At 38.7% G+C, this 21826-nt stretch overlaps 1 protein-coding gene across 1 annotated transcript in view; it reads right to left on the bottom strand.

Annotated features, from left to right (window-relative positions):
- HEY2 (hes related family bHLH transcription factor with YRPW motif 2) overlaps positions 1 to 15485 on the bottom strand; it is a 133170-nt gene extending 117685 nt beyond the window's left edge. Inside the window, exon 1 of the mRNA XM_058172352.1 lies at positions 15479 to 15485. The gene's annotated coding sequence lies outside the window, so the exon portion shown is untranslated. The remainder of the gene's footprint in view (positions 1 to 15478) is intronic.
- Between the last annotated feature and the right edge of the window lie 6341 nt (positions 15486 to 21826).

Here is a 21826-nt window from a genome sequence, read left to right on the forward strand (position 1 = left end):
CTGCCAGCTTAGAATAATCTGCAAATTTTGTGATTCTATTCCCTCATCTAAGTCATTTATGAAGATATTAATATTTAGTAGAACAGGGAGTTGCCCTGTGATATTTGAAAAGAAAAGCTTAGCTATATATCATTGATCAAGGTTGATTCATCCTTCCAGGGTTGGTAAAATGAGGACCCTGATTGTTGGGGGCAATATGCTGGCTTATAAGCCACTTAGAGAGGGCTGTAAAGCACTATGGAGCAGTATATAAATCTAAGTGCTATTGCTATCTAGGAAACAACTCTACTTGCTTTTATTATGACACCAACGATCATAGCTGGAATCTCTGCTTTTCCTCAGATCATTTTGATATATTAATTCATTTCCTAGATGCATATCCTAACATGATTTTGTGCAACTCAAAACAGTATACATAATGCTCCCATCTCTTATTTTCTGACCACAAAAACCCTATAAGATGGGTTGGGTTGAGAGAGAATAGCTTCCATGTCTAAGAGAGGACTAGAACTCATGATCTCCCAGTTTGTAGTCTAGCACCTTGATCACAACCCCAGATTGGTTCTCTGGATTTTATTTCTTCTTCTGCGTGGAATCCAGAAAATGTCTCAATCAGACCACTTGTTCAGCTAGAATCATTAATATATTAGACCTAATAGTATTTTAGGCAGGATTGGTTTTTTCCCTCCCAATCCTATCTGATGATGGCAAGGCTACATTGTTCTCACCATGAGATCTTCCACTGAATCAGGACAACTGAAAGGGCAATTGGCATGATAAGAAGAAGAAACGTCCTCACTCTAATTCTACAAATTTATATAGAGCTACTTTAGTTCTTCCTGAACCACCAATATCCTATCCGTGTATAACAAGCAGGCAGGGAACTCCTTCTTGGCCAATGAGGATTCTCAATGGCCAAGGAGAAGTTCCTTGTCTGCTTCTTATACATGCCCTGTGCACCTCAGTCCCTTCATAGGGTGGAGTTGCTGCCATGAACCTTCTCTTTCATCATAATGATTATATATGTTTTCTGTTTCCTGCATAGATTTTATTTCCTGGAGCAAGTGGCATTTCCAGCTAGCAAGAAATCTTCAGAAAGGAGGCAGCTCTGAGGATAAGAGTAAGAAGCCTAATCAAGAAGTGGGGAAGAGTTTCTACAACCAAAAAAAAATGCTGAGTCAACTGAAATAAAGCTAGTCTTCAATAAATGGGCAATTTCTAACAATCATTTCACAATAATTTTGGTTGATAAATTAGGAAAACAATGGGTGATTTCATATAGTGTAGCTAGAATTTTAATCAGTGGTAAATATTTCTTCCAGTGAGTGACATGATACAAATGACTAGATTATCAAATGGTTATACATGCCTTTCAAACAATTATCTTCTGACACATAGTCACCCATTACTCCAGTTGTTTTGTGATTAGAATAGAATAGAATAGAATAGAATAGAATAGAATAGAATAGAATAGAATAGAATAGAATAGAATAGAATAGAATTCTTTATTGGCCAAATGTGATTGGACACACAAGGAATTTGTCTTTGGTGCATATGCTGTCAGTGTACATAAAAAGACAAAATACACTCGTCAAGAATCATAAGGTACAACACTTAATGATAGTCATAAGGTACAGATAAGCAATCAGGAAACAATCAATATCAATATAAATCATAAGGATACAAGCAACAAAGTTACAGTCATGCAGTCATAAGTGGAAGGAGAAGGGTGATAGGAACGATAAGAAGACCAATAGCAATAGTAATGCAGCCTTAGTGAATAGTTTGACAGCGTTGAGGGAATTATTTGTTTAGCAGAGTGATGTCGTTCGGGAATAAACTGTTCTTGTGTCTAGTTGTTTTGGTGTGCAGTGCTCTATAGCGTTGTTTTGAGGGTAGGAGTTGAAACAATTTATGTCCAGGATGCGAGGGGTCTGTAACAGAGAATAGAGCTAAATCTCCCTCAAAGATCCCTGCTTTTAGAGGAGCACATAGATCCAGAATCAATTCAGAGAGTCAGGATTTTTAAAACAATAAAAATGTCATCCCCATCCCCAGCTTTTGCTGTTTCCCACATTCAAAAATGAAAGTTACCCACCGTCTGACCTTTCCTGATTATTTTTCATTTGATAGTGCTTTTCAGTACAACCATTCATTTCTTTGGACGATCATATGTTTGTTATGAAGGGACTTTTTTTTTTTTTTTTTTTTGGTGGGAACTCGAAACAAGAATGCAGCCCAATTCTATTTGTGTCTGTTAGGGAGAGGAAGGAGGGGACATTTTTATCCCAAACACCAGGAGAATAGTTTCCTCTTTAAAACCAAAGATAGGGGAAAGTGAGTTGCAGGAAGAAAACTAGATTTTAACAACAACAACAACAAAAATCCATTTCTATTGTTACTGTTGTTGTTGTTGTTGCATTATATCTAGCCTGTCTCTGAGGATCTCTGTTAAATTTCCTGTCTCTGATTCTCAAGATTGCAAAGGGCCAGCTGCTTTGGCACGGCAGTCAGGCACGGTAGTGAGCAGACGTCTCTGGGAGGTAAAGCATGTGTGCGTGGGGAGGACGGAAGCCTGGGAGGCAAGACAGAGGACTAACTTGCAGCTGAAGCTGCTCGTGGGTTAGCAATGGCAGCTAAAGGTCCTGTGAAAAAGAGCTGGGCGTCCTTCTGTTGGTTGGCTAGCTTCCAAACAAGAACCGTTCACAGACCTTTTCTCATACTGCCTGTTCTAAAGAGGCTAAACGGGAACAGAAAATGAATTGCTTTTTTTTTAATTGACCTCAAAGAGGTCCTTTTATGGACAAGGCCTACGCCTGTCATTTTTATTTGATCCCACTTGAGAAGCTGACCTCTGCTGCCTGCGGGGTCTGCCCTTCTGCAGGACCAGGTGACATTCCCAGCCAGGGTGAAGCTTGGAGGGCTGTTCCTCCTTCCTCCTTGTGCTTCAAGTTCACCAAAGGCAGCATCCAGACAAACGGTCATTCAGCCTTCCAGCAGGGGTTATAAAGAGCATCAGGAAGCTGGGCAGAGATACATCTGTCTGCTTGGGCCAACTTTCTTGGGCAACTCTTAGACTTAGGCAAACAAATGATGTTACAAAAGTTGTTTGCGCTTATCCACATAAAGGCTTATCCACAGCCAGGGTCTATCCTGAAGCCCCTTTCATGTATGGCAGTATTTGTTCCCAAACGGAATTGCTGCTCAGTAGGTATTCTGCAATGAGTATAGTGTAGGATCTGTTCTGGTTAAAGCATATCACTGCCTTATTTTGTAATGGTGGGATAAGAAGATCTTAGAAATATTGTTTTTTTACAACCCAATACTGGTCTCCAAATTGTTGCAATATTTTGTTTTTTTCTTGCAGTGGGTAACTTACAGAGGAATTATTGAGTCTGTCGTCTGCACCTCTATAACTGTCTGGTTTGGTTCTGCAACCCAATAAGACAGATAAGGACTTCAGAGGATAATTAGAACTGCAGAAAAAATAATTGCTACCAACCTGCCTTCCATTGAGGACCTGTATACTGCAAGAATCAAGAAGAGGGCCGTGAAAATATTTACAGATCCCTCACATCCTGGACATAAACTGTTTCAACTCCTACCCTCAAAATGACGCTATAGAGCACTGCACACCAGAACAACTAAACACAAGAACAGTTTTTCTCCCGAACGCCATTACTCTGCTAAACAAATAATTCCCTCAACACTGTCAAACTATTTACTAAATCTGCACTACTATTAATCTTCTCATCGTTCCCATCACCCATCTCCTTCCACTGTAACTTTGTTGCTTGTATCCTTACGATTTATATTGATATTGTTTCCTGATTGCTTATTTGTACCCTATGACTATCATTAAGTGTTGTATCATTAAGTGTTAAATTTGTACCCTATGACTATCATTTAGTGTTGTAAGTGTTGTACCTTGATGAAGGTATCTTTTCTTTTATATACACTAAGATCATATGCACCAAGACAAATTCCTTGTGTGTCCAATCACATTTGGCCGATAAAAAATTCTATTCTATTCTATTCTTATCTATGATCTGTGATAAAGTGCAGTTAATGAACATTCACATCTATGCGGCCAAGATATAGCAGCCTTAAACAAGAGAGTGAGATATAAAAAGATCCATATGAAACATTACGAGAAACTGTTTGGAGGGTCAAAGGAAGAAAAGAGGAATCTGAAATAGCGAAGGACATAATTAGGGTTATAAAGGGTTCTTCCTGGCTGATTTAAACAACTATTTCCTATTCCCACTTTCAGGATAGCAAATTCAGGGGATTTCATGGGATGGAGTGGTGCTGGTGAATGGCTCTGGAATAAGTCCCTGTTTCTTATCAGCAGCAGCAGCAGGAGGAGGAGGAGGAGGAGGAGGCTCAGTAGAAGTGGGAGGCATATATGATTAAGGTTGTCTACACAATGAGCCAGATGTTTAGACCAGATTCTAAGGACCTAGAACAGAGGTTCTCAACCTGTGGGTCGGGACCCCATTGGGGGTCGAATGATGATTTGCCGGGGTTGCCTAAGACCATTGGAAATATGGGAAGTATACTTGCGAGTTGAAGAATCGCACTCCAATGGTTGACAAGCCAGCTGCAGGCTCTTCAAATCGCTAGCCGAATTCGGCTTCAGGCACGATGAATTAAAAAAGAGAGAAATCTTTGCTCTGATGTCTCCCTCCCAAACCAGCTGCAATCACTCCCAATCGCTAGCCTAATCTGGCTTCAGGCGCGATAAACTTAATAGGGGAGGAGTCTCCGCTTTAATGCCTCTGTCCTCAAGGCAATCGCAATCAGTTCAGATTGCTAGCCAATACGGCTTCAGGCGCGATAAATTCAAAATGAAAATTACGGTTGGGGGTCGCCACATTATGGGGAATTGTATTAAAGGGGTCACCACATCATGGGGAATTGTATTAAAGGGGTCGCAGCACTATAAAGGTTGAGAACTACTGACCTAGAATAAGCAGATGTTGTTGTTGGAGGTGTTGTTGCAGGACACAAGCAATACTACATAAAGTTGCTTTTTGCAGTTAATTAGTGATAATTTTGACAATGCCAAAATTCAAGTGGTGCCCCAGATATTTTGGAATTGTATCAAAGGCACCTATCATTTTGCTTTCTTGTGCCAGGGCTTTGCATTTTGTGATTTTCCCCCCTACTTCCTTTTATTCTACTATGTCCCGCTACTGAAACATCTCCCTCTCTCCCCCCTCCCCCCTCCCCCCTCTCTCTGTCTCTGTCTCTGTCTCTCTCTCTCACACACACACACACACACACATATCTGTCATTGTCTATCAAATATCTCTAAAAGAGAGTGCATGGAGTTCAAGAGGATTATCTCTGATAATATGTATAAGATTATTGTCACTTTACTTGTTTGCATACTTTGTAAGTGTGACAGTTCATCTCTTGAATGATTTACACAACAGAAAAAAATTAAAAAATTAAAACATCCATGGATGTTTATAAAGATATAAAAACAAGTAACAAGAAAAGTAGCAACTCAAGAAAATGTTATTTGGAACAGCTTTGATTTCAGCAACTCCTGAAGGCTTGTTGAGGTGGGGTCGGCCTGATCTTCACAGCAACAGAGCTCCAGAGAGTTGGCATTACCCTTGAGAAATTTTCCCGCTGGTTTCAACTCCCTTCACTTCCCAAAAGTGTGACACTAGGAGTTATTTTTCCCCAGATGACTTGATAGACTATTCTGGCTGGATTCTAACTGATTCTGACTTAGGGTTGATTACCTATTTATTTTCCTTTCTCAACAAATATAGTGTTAAACAGTGATTGCAAATATGAGTGATTATCACTCATTCATTCAAGCACCAGCTGAATAAGCACGTGCAGTATGGTTGATTTTCAATGTAATTGTTTTAGTGGGACAGAAATTATAAAAATATAATAAAAAATAAATAAATATTTTACTAGTCTAGACTACCTTGGATTGTAAATGGAGACTGCATATTTGAATGCTGTTCCAGATGGATTTAAAACAAAAAACACCCCTAGAAGGCAAGTGGAAATGTTTTAGCCAAATGTTTTTCATTATGATATGATAGTTTTGAAAACATAATTGGTTGTGTTTTGGGAGATAGTCAATGCAGTTCACTGACAATTTTAAAAATGTATATGTGTTTGTGTATTTAAGAGAAGATAATGTACAAAAGTGCACTATCTTAGGGAAATGTGTACCCTCAATGAAATTGTAGAGGTAATAAACATTTACAAAAATGTATTCTAGTGCAAACTTTTTTTAAAAAAATGGAGAGCAGCATCTATGAGGGGTATCAAAATCTGCAGGTTGTCAGGACAGGTTCGATGTTATGTTTGATGTCCTGTCCCTTGTGTGTGTGTGTGTGTGTGTGTGTGGACATTGCATGCATTGCATATGCCAAAATGCAAGGCCTTGTTCATAAAACTACACCCTCTGATCTCAAATTGGCATTCTGAATTTGATTTGTGATGGATGATGAAGAAGAAGCAACACAGATGGAAAATAAGAATACTTATTTTTGCCTTGAAAAACAGCTTTCTTTCTGAAACAATCCTACAGATTTTCTCTGTCTTGTCCTTATGAATGCCTTCAACCACTGGTCCCACAAAGCTAGGGGGACTTCAGGGAAGGATAGGACTCCTGCTGATTTCTCTCTATATGTGGCCTGAGGAGTGGGCTTCTCTTCTCTGATGGCAGAGGGAAAGAGCTCTTGAACCCAAGAGTCTGCGGCATCAACGGGATGGCGGCATTGTCTCTCAGGAAGCTGAAGAGAGACGGCTCCAGTGGGTGCATCTGGCCGCTAATGAGCTTTCTGGTGGCAGCCCCATTCTCATCGGCCCCATTTGTTTTTACAGGCTGGCCTTTGTTGACTTTAAGCTTGGGTGGCTCTTTCTTATTTTTCCTTGCCACACAGTACAAACATTCTCAGGCGTTAAGCTTGCCTTGCCCTGGCTGCCTCCTGTTCATCTGAGACTGTGGGGGAGCTAAATTTAAACTTGATTGATAGCTTTTAACCAGAGAAGGTCAGGGTGCTATTTTCCTGTCAAATGGTCTGCTGCTGTTTGTGTGCATTTTCTTTCCATCTCTCTCACACTCGTGCGTTCTCCTTTCGATTTGTTTGTTTACCGGGTTTTTTTTTAAGGAGCTATAGTCTTCAAAAGGAAGTTCTCTCTGGCCTTTTTCCTGAGGGGCATGTCTTAAAAAAAGAAAAGAAAAGAAAAGAAACCTTTAGTAAATCTTCAGGAGATGCTTCCTCAGTCTGAACGAGACTAGGAAACAGAGCAACCAGCCAGGCTCTTTAAACTACCACAGTTGAGCCTGTGACAGGAAGCTTCTAGGTCTCTTGTCTACTGCAGGGCATTCTCAAGGAATAATCCAGATTTTTTTCTTGCCTCAGTCTTCACAGAAGGCCCATTACAGAAGGTAGCCTGATCATCTTTGTTCTCCCATAGGCAGCAGATGAATAACCAAGTTAGGAATGGGCAAGATAAAGCCAACCAAACTTAATTTGTCCCCAGCACTCCTCATCTCCAAGTGCCCCCAAATTCCATTCTCTACCTGATAGTTTAAAGATCGTTTAAATTAAAAATAAATAAGAAGCTAGCATTCAAATAGCAGGGCATCAGCTTCCGATCTTTTTTTAATTTGCAGCAATACCTTTTGGCCTCTGTGAAGTTCCCATTGAAATGGTAAAGATTTTACTGGTTGTCCCAGCCCAAAAGAACGGCCTGTTTTTAAATTAAATGAAATTTAAATAAACATTCAATCTCTGTACTCAAGAACTGAAAAAATACTACAGGTCAGCAAGTGTTTTTCTTCTTTTTCTTAGAGCAGGAATCACATGATTGTACATGGTTACATTACATGGTGGCATTTTATCATTTTAACCCATTCCCACCTCCCCAGTGGGTGCTCCAAGATCCAAGTGGAGCCACAAATATCTATATATCTGCAGAGAGTAAGGAAGATGACATTGATGGAAACCTGCAGGTATCATTTCTAGGAACTATTAGCTTGGCAAAGAAGGCTGACAATGTTTAAATACAAGATAGCATTAACATTAGCCCTTAGACTTATATACCGCTTCACAGTGCTTTACAGCCCTCTCTAAGCAGTTTACAGAGTCAGTATATTGCCCCCAACAATCTGGGTCCTCATTTTACCAACTTCGGAAGGATGGAAGGCTGAGTCAACCTTGAGCATGGTGAGATTTGAATGGCCAAACTGCAGTCAGGTGGCAGTCAGCAGGAGTAGCCTGCAATACTGCATTCTAACTGTAATGTATTTTGAATTTTAGGAGGGAAAATTGGGCGGGAAAATGCATGTTGCTGATTGGTTGATGCCTCAGCCAATATACTTATTTTCCACCATAATTTGCAAATAAATTCGTTACAAATCAGACAATGTGATTTTCTGGATGTGTTTTCTCATGTTGTCTCTCCTAGTTGAGGTATACCTATGATAACAATTACAGGCCCCTCTCATCTTTTTCAGTGGGAGAACTTGCACAACTGGTGGCTGACTAAATACTTTTTTACCCCACTGTAAATTAGCAACAAATATTCTCAAATAAGAATAACCATATATAATATATGTAGAATAACCAGCTTTACTGTGGGAGAAACCTTGACTACACCTAGTAATTTGGCTATTATTTTGATTAGAATAAAATAAATCTGTTGATTTGAACAGATGTTAGTGAAGGAATGATAACATGAAGGGTCTGCTTGAAGAGCCCCTCAATTTCTTGGCAGAAAATGGAGTGCACAGTCTTTTCTTTAGTCAGATGTACCTCTGGATTATGTTCGGCTCTTGGGCAGAAGACTGACCATTGATTCAACTTTTTAAAGGATATGATTCAGTGTCTACTCACTTGGGAAAAAGTCCCATAGAATATTTTTTGAGGAGACATGTGCAGATGGTGCCACTTGCATCGGAAGATGAATTACAGATTGCATTTGGTCTGACTAAGGCATAGCTTGATAACATTTTTTTAACTATCCATAATTCTTGGAAGTTGCCCAGAGACTCAGTTAGTTGAAAAACTGTGGAGTTGTAATGTTATTTTAATGAAAGTTTAGAGCACTTGAATGTAAAGTATTGGATATGTTATTCCAGTGATTCATATTTTCACAATGTGCATGCATAGCCTATTATGGCTCATCATAGTTTTCATACAATTTAAAGCTTATAAAATGAATGAGTTGTGAATTCAAGAAACTTGATATCAAGAGGGTGGACAAGATCTGATAGACAGACTTTTGCGTTGATGTGAGAATTTGGAATAAGGTTTCAATCTAGGTGTCTCTGTATAACTTCCTTAGACACTTTCAGTTTTTTATTTTATTTTATATCTGACTTTTTAGTTCTTGGAAAATCAACTTAAAAACGCCAAGTTTTATTTTGTTTTTTAAACTTGTACTGTATAGTGACATTTCTGGGACTTTTGAAATGAAATGTAGATATCCATAAATAACTGGGATGTACCTATGTTGTAGGTCACATCATCTTCAGTATTAGTCCCTGGCCTTGCTTAATCCATAGATATATATTCTTTCTTCTAAATGCAGTTTTGTAGTTTGCAAAATCAGTCTTATCAGGTTTTTTCCTCATATACCAAGCTGAAAACTCCGAATTTAGTCCTGCCTTAGTCATGAGTCCAAGTGGGTGATTTTGGACCAGTCGTTTTGTCTTAGCATTACAAAGAAGGCAAGGAGAATTTACTTCTTAAAATGCTGCCAAGAAACTATCTCTGTTTAATTGCTAGGAGTGAAATCTAACCTGAAGGTACATATGTACACCCACACATGAACACAAACGAATAAGTGTCTATGGAGATCCAGGTCATGGTTGTCCCAAAGATGCTATTCCAAGAGACAACTGGACTTTCTGGTTTTTCTTTGAAGATGTTCTGGGGCTTCTGAGCTTCTCATCCCAGAAGCTTCTTCAGTTCCCTGGAAATATGTTTGTTTTAATACGACAAAGTCTTCTATATAAAGCAATAAGTTTTAATATTTGACTTTTCTAACAATAGTTGAGCATAATCAGAGAACCCACATTATATGCTGCTGAGAAAAACTGGATTCAGAGTCTTCCTTAATGGTGAGGTTCGCCATAAGCTCTTGATGGAATGAAAAGAAAATAATGGAGCTGTTCAGAAAAAGAGTGGAATATGAATGAAATATATGAACAAAAAAGCTTATGGATGGCTAAATGTACTTGTGAATAGATCATCATTAGTCCCTCTTTAAAGAAATTGGTCAAAGAATGAAAAGCATTAAAAGATGCATATTACATGAGTGAGTTATATTTAACATAAGGCAAACGCTCTGCTAAAAAAAATACCACTTGCTTTGGATCTTTTAGACACCTCCAAGAATATTTAATAAAGGATATCTGTAATTATTTTGATAGTAAATGTGAAATTCATGATTTAGAAAATTAATTCAGTTAATATTTGTCCTAGCCAGAGGTTTAGATTGGATTTGGTAGTTTTATTCAACTAACCAGTCCTTCACAAGGACCTGCGATAAGTACAGTAGAAGTTTCATTATTTCAAAGGTGTAATCACAAAATGTAAATCTGCCTTTTGCAGTTGACTGATGATGATTATTGTCCATGCCAATGGTATTCAAGTGATGCTCCAACTATTTTGGGATGATGCCCAAAGCACCTATTACTATTGGCATCCTTTTTGCTTTCTTCTGTTACAGCCGTTCAGCTTCAATTTACAGGTCGTTGTATTTTGTGATTTTATCCATCTCTTCTATTCTGCTGTCTTCAGCTACTGCTGAAGACAGCTTCTATCCACTAGAAGAGAAATAACTATTACTATATTGTTACTGCAACATTTGGAGCTGCAATCAATTCTAATTATTTGGGATTGACTGGTATGTGTCAAATATGTTCTTGTTTGAGGATTATATAGAGGAAAAAGCAAATCTAAAGAAAAAGACAGAAGACAAAAAGAAAAAAGTACAAGAAAAGATTAAAAAAAACCTCAGTCCCCGCCCCAAGTTATGAAATATAATAACTTCCAAATAGTTGCCAACTATTCCAAATAGTTTTTATTTACAACCCAATAAATAAGTATTGATTTGAACTCTATTAAGAGTGCAGATCTTAGATATAGATTTTAGACTCTATTAAGATATAAAGAACAGTGAACTTTTCAGTCCTGGAGGTTAGCTAAAAGAATGATTATACAGTCCTGAAGGCTCATCCATGTAGCCCATGCTGACCTGCTTCCCTTCTATCCTTGACATGGAAAAAGTATGTTAATAGAAGAACTGCTGGCATCAAAGCCTGCCTTGTATTCTGTCTCTGCCAGGAGTCTGGGAATGTTGCTGCCCTCACAGAATGTCATCAAGGTTAGAGAGAATCCTCCTCCCATCCATTCTAATCATCCAAAGAGCCTCTCCACTATTTCCCTGTGTAAATTATTCATACTTTGAACTTTGCAAAATAGTGGGGGAAGATAAGGCAAGTGAATGTCAACTTTGTGGAAAGTCCACATTCAGTCCTCTACAAGGTCAATCTTCCCCTGGCCTAACCACACAGACAAAAATAACACCTGGGCCAGAGATACAGCTGGTCTTTCTAATAGCCACATCATCTTCATCATGAAGCCACAGGTTCTGGTAACTGGAGGCAATTGAAGACCAGCGTTTCATATGCATTGGAATGTTTGCATAGGTGATAGTTCTCCATTTTGTCAGGGCAAACACTATTTTCAAACCAAAATTCCTAGTTTCACCTTGCCACAGCACCAAGATGGAGGCTTTATTTTTTTGTTGTTGTTTACATTTATACCCCGCCCTTCTCTGAGACTCAGGGCGGCTTACAATGTATAAGGCAATAGTCTCATTCTATTTGTATATTTTTTTACAAAGTCAACTTATTGCCCCCCCAACAATCTGGGTCCTCATTTTACCTACCTTATAAAGGGTGGAAGGCTGAGTCAACTTTGGGCCGGGCTCGAACCTGCATGTACTTTATGTGCCAACTGTTTGAGGTAGGCAAGGTCAAAAAAACAGGTGTGGCAAGGATTCCAGAAAAGCTCTTTTTAAAGTTTTGGAGTATAATAGCCCCATCTTATATCAAACAAAATAAAGGCAATCTTATCTTGAGTTTCTTTCTCAGGCTTTCCTCGATAGTCAGAGCAATCTTTTCTGAAAACCTTCCCCCTTTAACAGTTCATTTTCCTTTTTAAAGACCAGGTCTTCATTCCTCCACCAAATATCATCAGCAGATTAAAAAAATGGACTTCTTTGCACATGTAGCTTCCCGCCATTTGTGATGCATTCATCTTAGCATGCTAAATACTGCTACCTGGTGATAATCTTTAATGTGGCAGAATGGGAAATTATAAAATATATCACTAGTAATCACATTAACTAAAAATGTTCCCCTCACTTTTTGTAACATAGTGACAACCATTACTCAAAAGGCCAAGGGTGGGCCCCCAGCTTGAGGAATTCTGCATGTGCTTGAAATTACATACAGTGGAGTCATAGATCAGGATCAAGAGATAGAATGAACAGTGGACAAAGGTGAGCTGGAACAATGACATGAGGACAAGGCAGTTTAAAATCCTGCTTTGCAATCAGAAGCTTTCCTGCTATTAGTAGTAAGAGAAACAAAACTAGTGGTTCTCGGAATTATTTATTGTTTGTTTCTCATTGCAGATAATAACCATATGGGCACTAGCTGAGCTTATCACAGTGAGAAGAAAGGTTGGTACTGTTCCCATATGGTGCTAATCTCCCAGGGTTGGTTATTTAATAATAAAAAATCTTAAACAACTGGTAAGTGTTCACATCCAGTTTTTGGCCTGTGCATTGCATAAAAGTGCCTTTAATAAAGGTAATATAAAAATCATAGTAAGTACCAGTTGCTGACCTTTTGTTAATACATTTGAAATTCTTTCAGTCATTTTAAGCTCTTTTTAAAACTTTCATTTAATCAAGAAATTGGTTGACGGTGGATTATTACTTTTTGTAATAAACGTATGAAGCGTGCTGCTGCATTTTTGTAATTCTCATTTAAAAGCAATGGTAGCTCTATTATCAAAATTAAAATATCTTGCCATATGTACTTTAAGTATAACTTTATCCTGAAATTCCTTATCAATGGTCCAGTACAGAGTTTTCTTGATACCATTACTCTGGTATATAGGAATTTCCTATGAAAGGCATAGCTTTTCCTATAGTTTAATTAACTTATAAATTTGTACCACACTTTTTTCTCCTTTACAAAGGCCCCAAAGTGCAGAAACATCTGGTATAATGTAGCATGCGACTTAGCGTTAACATCACACTAAATCCTTGTGGTTGAAAAGAAACCACAACAGTCAAACCGCTTCTTTCTAGACAGCCTCCAGACTTAATTTGTCATAAGTATCTTCTGCCTTCTTATTTCACAGCAGCACATGTTCAAATGTGAAAGGAGAGAGGAATTGGAAGAGTTTGGTTTTTTCTCCCATTTTATTATGAAAAGGATGCATTTGTCTGCATTCTCCTTTTTTTGCCTGAAGATGCCTTAAACTGGGCATGCTGATAAAAATTAAAACTCAAGTTAAATACTGGAAATTGGCAACTGTTACGTTAACCAACTGGAGAAGGCACATCAGAGGCACATATTAGTGATCATTGCCAAATGTTAAAAAGGAGAAAGCTTTTCAAAAATACGTGTTAATGGCATCAGTTCCATATAATGGGTAAATTCAAGCTTTTTGTGTGTGTTTGTGTGATTCCATAAAACAGAGAAACTAAGCTAAGCCAACATTTAAAAATCCCTGAGTGACTACAGGGGCTCATATTTGATAAGGTCATGCTGCCAGTGGAAAAATGGAACTGATTTTAGAGGAACAGGCACTCATGAAACTAATATTGACTAACAGAGGCTTAAAGGCTTAAAATATTATCTAATGTCAGTTCACAATCATTCATAATTATTATTCATGATTGGAACAAACTAAATTGGTTTAGTTCAGTATCATTAATACAAGACTGATACTGATATTGGCAACTATTTATAAATGTAGTAGAACAGATCTGTGCTCTGTTCCTACTTCTTTCCAATTTCATCTTCCCAAACATCTTACAAAATAAGATAACGGATCTAAAGTCTTCCAGTAACTCTACAGATTGAGGTGGTATCTGAACTTTGGGAGTTAGAATCTGGACATCCAGAATAAAGCCTGGTGACCTAAAAATGACTTCTAAACTTTTACCAACATGCAAGATTTCCTTTCATTTATTTTGGTAAAAAAAGAGGGGAAAATCCTGCTACTATAAATGCTTTCTCTTTCCTGAACATTTTCCTGCTAAGGCTTATGGTCTCAGCATCCGTCCAGGAAGACATTTAACTCAGATCACGTGGCTCAGCGACTAAGTCCTTCTCTTCACCCTTTGCTTCATTTATTGGTCACGTTTGCTAGTTATAGTCTTCCTCTGCTCAGAGAACAAACAGGAAAAGGGGGCTCTATTTTCTGAACGGAAAACATCCCACAGTGCTTTCAGATGAAAGCCCAACCGAGAATGACTGTAAAGCTTTGAATGGGTTGCTCAGTTTAAAGGGATGCAGTCGAACTGGATCCTCCAATTAAATCTATACATCACTTTAAGGCATTGACTCAAGTGCCTTCAAATCGCTTCTGAGGAATGTTGAGCGGATTTTGAAGATTCAGTGGATTTTCTGATTCTCCAGAATCTCAATCGCCACTGCTGCTTCCTTCAGTTTATGGGTGGAGCTGAGTGGGAATTGAGTGATGGATTAACTCTTTGACATAAGTATAAAATTTGTCGCCTCTGCAAAGGGTTTGGGAAGCTCCCTCTTTGTAATTTTTGTCCTCTCTCTCTTCTGATAGAATTTCTTTAGATGGGTTTGCTTGAAGAGCAAAGGAATCCCGAGAAGTACACAAATATTATGTGTGTGGTATGTGTGCATGTGTATATGTATAATTTGCAGACATTTTGTGTACAAATCTGCGAGAAGAAAGATAAATTGAGCATCCTTTTAGATGAATAAGTTTTGCACAAACAGTTGGACAGATATGAATGGTTGTGATCTATGTTCTCTTACATTACAAACTAGAGTTCAATGTGTGCTGCTGAAATTAAATTGCTGATGGCCATCCTTCAAAAGCATACGATGAATGAGTTTGAATCCCATGTTGAGTCACAAATAGGTAAATTGTGCCATGATTCAGCATGATGTGTAAACCTATCAATTATGGTTTTAGCTTCCTCAATAAATCATAACTTAAAAATTATGGCTTAATGCAATTTATGCAGTCATGCAGAGTGGTAAACCACAAGGGATCCTTTCTCTGTGTCCTGAACCATCTTGTAGCTATATAACAATATGGTAGAGCAGTAAAGACAATTCATAGATTATATATGTTCCCTTCATAACAGTAACACATACTTGCTTCTTTGGCACTCTTGAAACTTTGATGATCTCTTGCTTCTTCTTTTTTCCTCTGTTACAAATTCACCAGATTCAAGATTCGTTTTACACACAGTATGTTTAGAAATAAATTTATAATAAGGGACAAGATTAGAATAAACTTTAATTCTTTTTTCTTTTGTATTCGTTCATATTCCAAATAGAAGGCTGAGCTTGGAGATTGGGAAGAAAGCCAATTAGACCTATTATCTCTGTCTTTCTCAAGGTAGGAGACGTAAATCAAAGCTTGAAACCTGGCAATTAATTTTATTTTATATAATAATGGGCTTCTTCAGTAGTAATTCTTGTTTGAGTGAGAGTGTTTTTGTTCTTCATTCTGCTTCTTAATAAATATTCTTTATTGTTACCTTTCTTACTGTTTATGGGTGAGTGGTGGAGAGACCCTTGCTACAGGTAGTCCTTGATTTATGACTGCTTAGCAATGGTTCAAAGTTTTGACAGACTCACCAAAAGCTACTAAGACACAGTTACAAAGTACTCCTGCAGTTGTTCATCCTTATGACTGAATGCCCCAGTACTTTAATTTGTTTCTATAATAATAATAACAGAGTTGGAAGGGACCTTGGAGGTCTTCTAGTCCAACTCCCTGCCCAGGCAGGAAACCCTACACCATTTCAGACAAATGGTTATCCAACATTTTCTTAAAAATTTCCGGTGTTGGAGCATTCACAACTTCTGCAGGCAAGTTGTTCCACTGGTTAATTGTTCTAACTGTCAGGAAATTTATCTTCTGTTTTACCATTATTTTGTACTTAATTTTGTTCCATTATCATTTTTCCACTTTAGGAAGCCTTTGGGGTTGAAGAACAGAATAAAATTGAATGACAGCAATTAAAATATCCAATTATTATAAATTGCTCTTAGAAAAATGTGGGAAGCAAGAATCCTAGTTTATTACAAGAGAGAGGTGAGAATCACTCCAAAGTGTCCATCTGTTTCAAGATGGTTGTTGTATCCTCCTGTTTAAAGCAAACAATTAGAAATTTGATCAGGTAGATCATTCCAATGGAATTGCAAACAATTGTAATAGAGTTGTACAAAACCAGGAAGCCATCTGAAGATCAAAACATGTAACCCCTTGAGTCACAACAGGCTCATGACTCAAGCTGGAGAGACAGCATTGTCTTTAGACCTACTCTATTAAACTACAAAATTAACTTTCTGTGTGTAGGCCTTGGGCAAGAGGTGGGGAGGGCAGTCCCACAAGATGTTTTGGGAGTGGTTTGCATTATTGAGGGGAAGTAACTCCAAAATTACAACAAAGCAAAAGGAGCCATGGGGGTATCCCTGGGTTCCCATGAGAAACTGCAAATGTTGCTTATCTGTGTCATGCCAGCGTTCAAACCGGAGGCCAAAAACAGTTTAAAAATACCAACACTGCCACAGATTTCCCAGGCCATATATAGTTCACACATCGTATAGGAGGAGGAAAGAGTTACAAATAAGCATGGACACTCTCACACAACACAGAATGTAACAGGATAGAAAAGATGCGGTACTGTAACAAAAGTTAGTAAAAGTAACTTCAACAGTTCAAGCTCATTAAGCACAGTCTATGGTTTCTGCCTACTTCAAAAGCCAGAAAGAAGACAGGAAATAAGACCTTGCTCTTTATAATCAGAGAAAGAGAAAATTACAACAAGTCTTGTTTTGTCAACAAAAGAGTTCACAGAAGTATTTCGGTCTTGATTTGCTCCTGACGGACTCAACAGTTAAGATAGCGATGTTCTCAAGGCATTCCAAGTTGAAAGATTAGAGAAAGGGAAAAACAAAACAGGGTAGAACTCTCACAATAATCCTTAGTCGGTTTTGTGGTATTTTCCCATTGTGACAAGCAACAGCTAACTTCAGTGCAAAGATAAATATAAGATTTTTCTCAAAGAGCAAAAGGTTTAATTTAAACAATGACTTACGTTTTAGAAAAGAAATTAATCAAACTTTAAAAGGAAAAAACAGGTATCTTTGTAGTAGTGGAATGGGGGGGGGGGTTGATCAAACATGTATTTTATAATATGGAACACTTCATAGTCTCAGAATATTAAAACAAAATTTCAATGGTATTTTAAGCAATTCGATTACATTCTCCATGTTTTCTTTGGTGAACCTGAGTAGGTTGAAACATGGTGCTTTCAGGTTGGTTGGTTTGGTGGCATTTGACATGACTTTTTGAACGTTTCACAAAGAGCGTAGCTTAAGAATCTGTATTTAACGATTATTTATTTAATTTATATCCCACCTTTATTACTTAAATAACTCAAGGTGAATTATATTTTTTTCCTCCTACTACTTTCCCTACCATAACAAACCTATGAGAAGGGTTAGGCTGAGAGAGAGAGAGCGACTTGCCTAAAAGTCACCCAACGGGCTTTCATGCCTAGGGTGGGTCTACAACTCTTCATCTCCTGATGTCTAGTCTGGTGCCTTAACCACTAGACCAGGGGTCTGCAAACATGGCTCTTTTAAGACTTGTGGACTTCGACACAAGTGGCTGAGGAACTCTGGGAGTTGAAGTCCACAATTCTTAAAAGAGCCAAGTTTGCAGACCCCTGCACTAGACCAAACTGTTTGTCTGTGTTATAATATGTAGCATTTGTCTTTAGATTGAACTCATTATATAATTTATAGTTTCCCAAAAGTATTGTATGACATAAGCAGGGTTAGGATTAGAGGTTAGGCTTCAGATCCTTTAGCAACGGGTTCGCTGCCCTGTTGCTGGGTGAGCGTGGCCATGGTGGACGTGGCTTCCTGCACCATGGTGAGGGGATGTTTTTCATCCTCCTCAGGCTCTGGAGGATTCCTCAAAGGGCAAAAACTGCTTCCCCCGGGGTCCGGAGGCCCTTTAGAGGCCAGAAACAGGCCCGTTTCTGGACTTCTAGAACCTCCATTAGGCCTGTTTTTTGCCTTCCCAGACCCTTCACGCAGCCCTTGCACTTACCTGGAATGATGGGGCCACATGGGGACTCCTGGGAGGGGAGAGGTGGGCGGGGTGGATGTGGGCATGGCCAGCCAGGGGTGGCATTTGGGGGTTCACCGAACCCCCCGAGCCTTGGCAAGAAGATCACCAGAACCCTGCCGAACCCCCAGGAGCCCACCCCTGGACATAAGGCAGGAAAGTTACTTGTATTTACATGATCCCTCCAATGAACTGTCTTACCACAATGTGCCCAATCACAAACTCCAATCAATCAGATTGGAATATTTGCATGACTCATGACCTCCCTTGACCAATTAATCATGTTATGTGAATAGAATCAGGAAGTCATGATTATCCTTTGGATGGTGATGCTTTCCATAGTTGTTAAGAGTCAACTGTATTTCTTTGTATATGTTTTTATATATTTTTTAAAAAATATATTGTTAGCCTCCAGAATAATGTTTGTGAGATGGATGACTGTACAAATCCACTAAATAAATAAAGCTACAATTCTCCAGCCCAACCACCCCTCAAAAAAAGGGGGGTGGGAAAATGTAAAGGTTTATTTAGCACAATCTTATAGTATTTTTAAAAAATGGCTTCTCTTTACTAAAAAGGAGCAAGCAAGAAAATATACCTCTATCCTCCCAAGCAGGGGTGGGTTTCAAAACCCATCGCTACTGGTTTGTTTGTGGGCACTCGCGTACGCGTACCAGTGGTGCTATTCAGCAGGTTCTGACAGGTTCTGGAGAACCGGTAGTGGACATTTTGAGTAGTTCCGAGAACTGGCAAATACCACCTCTGGCTGCCCCCAGATTGGGATGGAAATGGAGATTTTGCAATATCCTTCCCCCAGGAGTGGGGAGGGAATGGGGATTTTTCAGTATCCTTCCCTTGCCATGCCCACCAAGCCACACCACACCCATCAAGCCACGCCCACAGAACCCGTAGTAAAAAAATTTGAATTCCACCACTGGTGCAAATGCTTCTGCACATGCGCAGAAGCATCTGGGCGGGTGGATGGAGCCTCCCGCCGCTGCCACTACTGGTTCGCCCGATCCAGGGCTAACCAGTAGCAACCCACCACTGCTCCCAAGCCGTTTATTTTTAAAAATAACACATAGTTTTTTTCCTTAAGGGGAAAAAAGATACTTGAGAACATTAGACAAGTTCTATTGCTGATAGTCTGGCAACTCTTTCCTAGTATTACAGACTTATAGCCCATGTTAAGACCTCCAATTGCACTACAGTTGAACTTTGCTAAATTAGCCATTGTTGTAAGGCCACATTCCCTTTTTTTTAGAGGGATAACAGTTGCTGGAAGGGATCCCAGTCTGCCTCAGATAGCAAGGTCACAAGAGATGTTTGTACCTCTTTGCCACTTCTAAAGCAATCATGTTACATATTCAAATGCATTTCCGAATATACAGCCTTAACTGCAGGGAGGGCATTGCCATCCCTTTCTTTTCTAACTTTCTTTTCTTTTCTAAGTAACTTAGCAAACTATGACCATTCTAAATTATTTTACTGGCATTGTATCCCATCAAATTGAACTTAAATCGATTTCAATGTTTGTAGAAAACAAACTATTATTTTAATACACAGCTTGAGACACTATTGAACTGTGAATCATGGGACTTCTATTTCTTACACCACATAAAGGATTAGATAGTGCTAAGTGTGAGTTACATTTTTAATAACACAGTTCTTTGCAAAGGAACCAAGAAAAGCAAATTAGAAGAGCCCCATCAAATCAGAAAACATTTTGCTTGGAAATTAGTTTCATATAACACAACCAACCCAACACACTTATGTCTATCATCATCATCATTTATTTATTTATTAGATTTTATCCCACCTTTATTACTTCATAAGTAACTCAAGGTAGTGAACATACCTAATACTCCTTCCTCTTCCTATTTTCTTCACAACAACAACCCATTGAGGTGGGCTGGGCTGTGAGGGAGTGACTGGCCCAAAGTCATCCGGCTGGCTTTCGTAGTTAAGGCAGGACTAGAACTCACATTCTCCAGGTTTCTAGACCAGTACCTCAACCACTACCACAAACTGATTTTGATTTAAGAACTTAAATTAAGAATTTGAGAAATATATTGACATGATTTGTAGAAAGTCCTAATCCTAAAACCAGGAATCAACTGAAGAAGGATATTTCATGATAGGTCAATAGTTTGCGTAAAGGTCAGCCAATTTCTGTTATCTTCAGCAACAATTAACACCACTGAAAAGCTCTTCAGCTTGAATCTTGTGCCTTTTTTTTTTTGGCAATTGCCCCATATGTTAAGTACTACTCAATGAATATGATTCACATTGAATCATTCTTAAAGCATTGCTATAATCTTCCTAATGTCACCACTGTGACTTGTGAGTACTTGAGGCTGTCTGTAATGCGGGTCTTCTACGTGCCAGTTTATCAAAATATAAATTCCTTTTGGTGAAATCATTTGTCGGCCAGCAGTCTTCTGAAATATCCTTTGATCTGTATGTGTAGGAAGAAAAATCTGGCATATTAAGGAAGTTTTCAGGGGGAAAAAAGAATGCTTACAAAATATGTGATATCCCTGTGCTGGGGAAGAAGGTGGCAAACTGGAAGGGCATACTGGGTTTAAAGAAGTTCAACTTTCTTTACATTCAAGACTCAAAACAATATTGATCATTTCAAAGTTAGGGACCTTAGTGGATTCTATTAATTAGCTATTGTAAGGTGGCAGTGTGAACCATGACAGGTACAGAAAAATAACTTACTACAGCACACCTCTGTTGCGTTTAATGGTCTGCTTATTTGTAAGTCTATTTGGAATGCCTTAGGATTTTGAAACAGACTTCTCAGTGTGGTGCTTCCAAAGACCCTACCATCCCAATTTCAAAGGCAGCAGGCTCTTAAGACTTTCCTTGAAGGTCATTGGTGTCCCATTAAATATATCTGTCACTCTAAGTGAACTTCTGCCAACAGTTACCAATTTTAAGAGCATAAAACCTTTGGTCTGGATCCCTGCCTTCTTTGGTTGATGGAAGCCTCCAAAATCAGAAGTAAGGGGTGAGCTGGGAGAAGAAAAAATATACATTCTTGAAAGAAAATATGATAATGTGTGCTATGACAGAACCTGCAATGTTCCCCTTCCCCAAGAAGACATCATTCAATGCAGAAATTCTGGATGGTTATGGATCAATCTACAGTTTTCCCTTATTTGTAGACTATCTAGATTATCTGAACAGAGAGAGAACTCCTGAATAGCCTGGATATTTTCTCAATTGCTCTCCGCTTCTCTGGATCAGCATTTCCCCAAATATCCAGATACTGTAGCTCCGATCCTATTGGGTTACAGGAAAACCATTGAAACATGGTTTTTCAACAAGGCTAGGGTAAGAGTGGGAATGTTGCAATATTATTTTCTTTAACAATGGAAATTCTT

The sequence above is a fragment of the Ahaetulla prasina genome, chromosome 1, assembly GCF_028640845.1.
Source record: "Ahaetulla prasina isolate Xishuangbanna chromosome 1, ASM2864084v1, whole genome shotgun sequence".
Classification (NCBI taxonomy): Eukaryota; Metazoa; Chordata; class Lepidosauria; order Squamata; family Colubridae; genus Ahaetulla; species Ahaetulla prasina.